We start from the raw sequence: 6,551 nt of genomic DNA, 5'->3' as shown, positions 1-6,551 counted from the left end.
CCTCCCGCTTCCTCCCCACCCCCCAGCCTTTCAGTCCAAGCGAGGGAATCGGAAGCCGAAAGCAGCCGGCCAGGCGCGCGGAAGGCTGGTCCAAGAAAAAGGCAGGGCAGCAGGCACTTCCGCTCGCTGCCCCCCCATCGCCCAGGAGTGAGCCGGGGGGGTGTTGATCGCCCTCCCCACCCCCACCCCCCAGCTGAGCAGGATCGCCCCTCTGCTTCCGCTGCAAGCAACCCCCCCCCGCAGCTGGAGCGGTGGGCAGCGGGGGTGGTGCGGCCGGTCGCCCCAGGCGGAGTGGAGCGCTCAGCCCGGGATCAGCCGGCCGGAGACCTGGCCCCGCGCCGTTCCTCCCTCGAAATCCGGCTCCGAGCGGAGCGGGCTGCCGGTCCGGGGGAAACTCCCAAGGACCAGTCGGAGTGGAAACTCCCGGAGGCAGTGGCCGGGGGGGGGGGGGCGAGGGAGGCGAGCGGGCGGCCGCTTGGATGCCCCTTCTCTTGGGCGAGGAGGCTTCGGAGGGCAGAGGGAGCCGCTCGGCTCGCCCCGTCCTCCTCCCATTCGGGCCGCCTCCCCTAATGAGCCGGGAAGAGAGAGAGAGAGAGAGAGATCCCGGCAGCGAGCCTCGCCTGCTGTGCCTCTGGCCGGTGGCGGGAGCGGGAGGGGGGGGGGAGATCGGCCTTCTCCTTCCGCCCTGCGCTCACCTGCCGGAGGAGCGAAAAGGGGCAGCCGTCCCTCCGGCGTTGCATGAAGTCAGCCCCGGAGCCCGGCAGCACGAGGCGGATTTCCACCGATTTTCTTCCTTCCCAGTTAATTCCGTCAAGAGCCCGTCCCTCCTCCCCCTTCTCGAGCGATGTCCCAAATCGTGGACGGCCAACGATCATTTTATGCTGAATGACATTTATTAACACAAACAACCAGCTATACGAGTTCCTTTTAGGGGAAGCGCATCTTTCCTAAGGAGATACCAGGGTGTACTTTTGAGGAGGGAACGGATTTCGGAAACAACGGTCCATAGATGGGATCGGACTGCTTTTCTCTCCAGGGGAGCAGAAATGTCAAGGCAACGGAGCTTCTGATTCCCAGTTTGAGAAGGAGGGCCACCCCGCCCCGAGCGAATTCCCCCCCCCCCAGAAAAAGGTGAGGCAGCTTCCCCGTTCGCCGGAACGGGATTCAGCCACAGGGCCTGGCGATTTCTCCCTCTTTCCCAACCTCCGCCCCTGAAATCGACCTTGAGATGCTCTCTGAGGACCAAAGGATAACTTCTTCGCGCCCGAGCGTTGCAAGGGAGACCCTGCGGAGGCGCGCACAGCCTTTTGCTCACACATACGGGCCTCGCCAGGCTTGGCTTGACAATTTAACAGAAAAGGTTTTCTCTCCTCTAAATGGGGAGCGATCTGTTGTCCGTTGGCTTCCAGACGTGTAAGGGTGCGCGCTCAGTCGATGGGCTTTCCTCCTCGCTAATCCGGGGCTGCGAGTCTGGGATTTTAATCCGGGGCAACACGAGAGGTTTCCACCTTGCTCTCCAGGGCTCCCGTGGGTCTGATTAATTCTTGATTCTCAGGACACGGCGTGGAAAGAGGCAGCCACATCACCCCCACCCTGATCTGGGGTGAAGTTCCCCTTCCCACAGGGCGGGATGGCATCTCCTGATGATGATGATGATGATGATGATGATGATGATGATGATGATGATGATGATGATGATGATGATGATGATGATGATGAAGGTGTTGGCCTGCATCCAGCCCTTTGTCCCTCCCGGTCATCCGGAAAGGACGTCGTTGCCAACCTGCCAAAGGAGGAGGAGAAAAGCGTCTGACTTCAGGAGCAGAAGGGAAGTCAGAGATCCCAGACCAACTGCTTGTTGCAAATTTGCAGCCCCTTCTCTTTACAATGCCAGCTCGCAGGCTCTCGGGTTTTTGGGAACAAATTCGATTGGGGAAATCTTTCTAGCTATCCAAGCCCATGGATTTTTTAAATTTAGGAACTGCTCAATGAGCGAAAAGATGAGGCCAGAGAAACTGAAAATCGGTTTAGCCTTCCAATTTCTTACAATTCAAAGTCAGGTGGGTGGTTTCTTTGCTTGCTTGCTTGCTTGCTTATGACATTTGTATGCCGCCCACCTTAGCGGCAAGCCACTATACAGGACTCAGGGCGGTTCATAGCCAGTCAAAATAACGCACACCTCCCGCGACACTTTTCTTGTAAAGGGAAAAAACAAACCCAAACAACCACACACATTCGTTTTAGAAGCAGTTGACTTCTGCTTCCAAAGTTATTCTGACGGAACTAATCAACCTGACACCTTGTTTCGTAGGATCTAATTAATCAGAAAGAAAAGCAGCAAAACATTCTGGCCTCTGGGAAGCTCTTTTGGCAGCGCTTCCCCCAACTGGCCGGACGGCGTTGCTGGCCCGCGGCCGGTAATCCCCGCTTTCTCCAGCAGGGGGCGGGAAAGGGTCGTTTGCCTTTTATTATTATTATTTTTTTTTTGCGGAAGGAACGCCGCGATTCCAGCACGCCAAAGGAAGGGTTCGCGGCTGGGGTTCCGAGGAGGCGGTTCCTGAGCTTTGACACAGATCAGACATTAGAGAGAGAGAGAGAGAGCCACTGACATTTTAGACAGGGACCGGAGCCCAGTTCATTAGAAAGAAAGAAAGAAAGAAAGAAAGAAAGAAAGAAAGAAAGAAAGAAAGAAAGAAAGAAAGAAAGAAAGAAAGACTGACTATATATACAGTTGATAAGAAATCAGTGGAATCACCAGAATGTTAAACTCCTACTGACTTCCTTACTAACCATGGTGTGTGTGTACACACACACACACACACACAAACACACACAAACACACACGAGACATCAAAATATAGATATCAAAACACAGAGATCAAGGTTGGTTAGTAAGAAAGTCAGTGGGAGTTTAACATTCTGGTGATTCCACTGATTTCTTACCAACCAACCATGATCTCCGTATTTTGATATCTATATTCTGATGTTGTGTATAAAATATTTGCCATGCTATATCTCTTTCTCTTGTGTCTGACAGTGGATTTGTCCACAAAAGTTCACATAAAAAAAATCAAAGTTAGGCTTTAAGGTGCCATTATCTTTTTGTTTTTTTATTTGCCTTTTTAAAAATATTTTTTTAAACTTTTTAATTTTTTTAACCTAAAATGATAACTTGTTAACTAGCAGCAATTTGCTGCTGCAATTTATGCCATTCCATTTTTGGCAGCATAAGTTACCAATAGGATTCTGGCTTCTCTAAAGATAAATCTTAGAATCCTTGAACTGCAGAGGTGTAAGGGACCCTATGGATCATTGAGTCCAGCCCATGTCAAAGAGGCATCGGACTCCCAACCTCTGGCTTTGTAGTCAAATGTCTAAGCCACTGAGCTATCCAGCAGTTAATGTACTATTACATGTGTTGTATGCCTGCCACAGGGGACGTGGTGGCGCTACGGGTTAAACCACTGAAGCCTCTGTGCTGAAAGGTCAGAAGACCAGCCGTCATAAGATTGAATCCATGCGATGGAGTGAGCTCCTGTCACTTGTCCCAGCTCCTGCCAACCTAGCCATTTGAAAGCATGTAAAAATGAGAGTAGATAAATAGGTACCACCTCAGTGGGAAGGTCACAGCGTTCCGTGTCTAATCGCGCTGGCCACGTGACCACGGAAACTGTCTATGGACAAAACGCTGGCTCTATGGCTTGGAGACGGGGATGAGCACTGCGCCCTAGAGTCGGACACAGCTGGACTAAATGTCGAGGGGAACCTTTACCTTTTTATGCCTGTCACATAGGCTATTCCCAAGGTCCTCTCCCCCTCCTTTGGAGGCTAAACCTTTCTTCAATGAGAATACAGTAAATCTTCTTGTCTGCTTCTTTTGCTCCTCCTCTGCAGTGGAAAGGAAGGGGGATTGGGCATGGGCTCTGAACACAGCCATAGTTCCTAGTAGCTAAGGATGAGGAGCAAGAAGGCCCTGCGTGAACTGCTGTAGTTCTCCCTCCAACATGCCAAAGGATATTGCCAAAGATCTCTTTCCTAGCTTCCTTTAAAAGGAAGCCCCATCTCACTATCTGGGGTAATGCCTGTGCTTGTTATGGAGAGTGAGGTTTGGAGACAGAGGAGAAAAATTAGCAGTGTTCCCTTTTTCTCCCTCCTCCCTTCAGGGTCAATTAATTAGAATGATATTGTGCTTTCCCTCCCCGCCCCTTATTAACAACTCTGGCTGATGTTTAATTAGGCACTAGACTTTAGAGTCATATACTTGTTAGCAGATTGTCTGGTTTTGTTTTTCCAAAAATATCCACAGGAGGCCTCAGCCACAGGCCCTTACTGGAAATCTTTTGCCCTTCTCTCCACTTCCAACTTACTTATTTCACTCTTTTTTTTCTTTTTTCTTTTTTGCAAACAGCTCCACCGCACTGTGGCTGGGCTGTTGACATGCAAGACATCAATTTCCCATCTCTGGAGAAAACTGTCTTTTCCCATTTGTCCTGCTGAAGGACTCGGGGTCATGTTCATTATGGGATTGAAGAGGAGGAACAAGAAGCCAGACGTGGAGCAGCAGCAGCAGCAGCAAATCTTGGCCAAATCTTTAGTCCAACAGTGAATAGCCTTTTCAGGGGAAAAAATAACAAAGGCAATATACAGATAGGGAATTTGCATTTAAACTTTCCTTCAAGCTCAGATCTTACTCGAAAGTGCTTCAACATATAATGTTTTTTCTTATACTGGTTCACACTGCATTCCCCCCCCACTCCCGGTTTCCAGACCTTTATACTGTATATCCCCAACCCTGTTTTGAATTTTGTTCCAGTTTTCCCCTGTGTGTTCTGGGTGACGTTTGTCTTTTGCAGCCACCACACCCAGGTGTGAGGGTTCACCAGTCCTGACCTCCCCCGTTGCAAATAAACCAGGAGACGTTTTAAAACCAACGAATTCTTGGCACAGAAACATCCAATAAACAGGGAACAAACTTCTCCTGTGAGAGCAATGGCTCAGACAGGGGCAACCACTCTTCATTCTCAAAAGGGTTAGTTGACTTCGGAGCCTGTGGACCAGCCTGAACCCTTTCGGGTTCTTGGGGCACGATGTCTTCAGAATCTGGGATTAATAGAGGGGTGGTCTCCTCATCCCCAGTCCATCCCCAGAACGTGGATCCTTCGCCAAAGCGGGTGTCCCAGGGCCCAGGAAGCACCCCATCCTTCTCACCTCCTCTGTATGCCCTGCCTTTTTGGCTTCCGGTTCCTTCTCAACCGCCTCTTTCTCTTCCCTCAGCTTACGCCTCCACTCACAGGTCTTGGACTCACCCCAGTATGATGGGCGCTGGGGAAGTCCTTTTTTTCTACGACTTTTAGCCTCCTGCTTCGGCACTCTAACCTGCTCCCACTTCCCAGTCCATGGGTCCTGCATCCACACCATCTCCCAGCCACCTGGGATAATGTCCTGGGCTCCTTTTATCTCCCCTGCTCCCGCCTCTGCAAGGATGCGCCTCCCTTCTTCCTTTCCCACCAAACCCAGTGCTGTCTGGGTCTCCACAGATAACCCTTTCAATCCCTTCTCCAAGTCAGTGGTGTCGACAGCTTGATGTATCAACTTGGGAGGGAAAGGATGCGGAGCAGTCTGAGTTCCTACAGTCGCCCTGGGGTGGGACGGCACTCCTAGCAGCACCTCTTGACCCGAGGCTCGGGTTCCACACCAGGCTAATAAATTTAATTATATAGTGTTGCAGCTGGAACTGTCTCACTGGAAGGGACCCTTATGGATCATCGAGTGCAGCCTGGCTCAAGGAGGCACAGTGGGGGAATCGAACTCCCAACCTCTGGCTCCACAGCCAGAGACCTCAACCACTGTGCTATCCAGCTACTCTGAACTATTCAGCAGATAGAACCTATCTGCTTAATCAGTGCTTTGATTAACTGCTTGTTCCGAGTAAAAATGCAAAGATCAAAGGCACTGTAAAGTTTCTTTGTGCAAACTGTGTCCAGAAGTGGAAAAGACATTGGAAGTTTGGAAGCTGGGGGTACTGGATAGTAAACCCTCCCCCCACCTTATTTACCTCCACGGTTAAAAGGAAACCTTTGTGAACTCAAATCCCACTACAGCCTGTGCTTTTCCAGGAAAAAACAAAAAAAAAATGCCCTGTCTGGATGAGCTGACAGAGTCCTGTGACACCATGAAGTGCACTCATTTTATCTGCCATAAATTTTTCTTGCTCACAGCCTACCTCTTCAGATGCAGCCCACAAAAAGCATATGGAAATATAGCGTGCATGATCCAGACCTCCTTGGGCTGTCACAGTGTGCACTGTGCAAACAGTGCTGCTTTGTTGGTTATCTGTTATACATCAGAAATAGGGAGTGCAACTATTTGCACAATGGGGCAGGTGGGTTTCTGGGAGCCACCTTCCATGGAGAACAACATGTAACAGGATTGTGGCCTTAGTTTTTAAGCTGCAAGGCTCATTGTTGCTTTTGTTGCAGTGAACTAACAAGGCTGCACTCCATAAGTTTCTAATAAGTGCCAATGCAGTAAAATTCCACTAGTATTAGACC

Source organism: Pogona vitticeps, chromosome 6 (genome assembly GCF_051106095.1).
Source record: "Pogona vitticeps strain Pit_001003342236 chromosome 6, PviZW2.1, whole genome shotgun sequence".
Lineage (NCBI taxonomy): Eukaryota > Metazoa > Chordata > Lepidosauria > Squamata > Agamidae > Pogona > Pogona vitticeps.
This window is presented reverse-complemented; position numbering follows the sequence as displayed.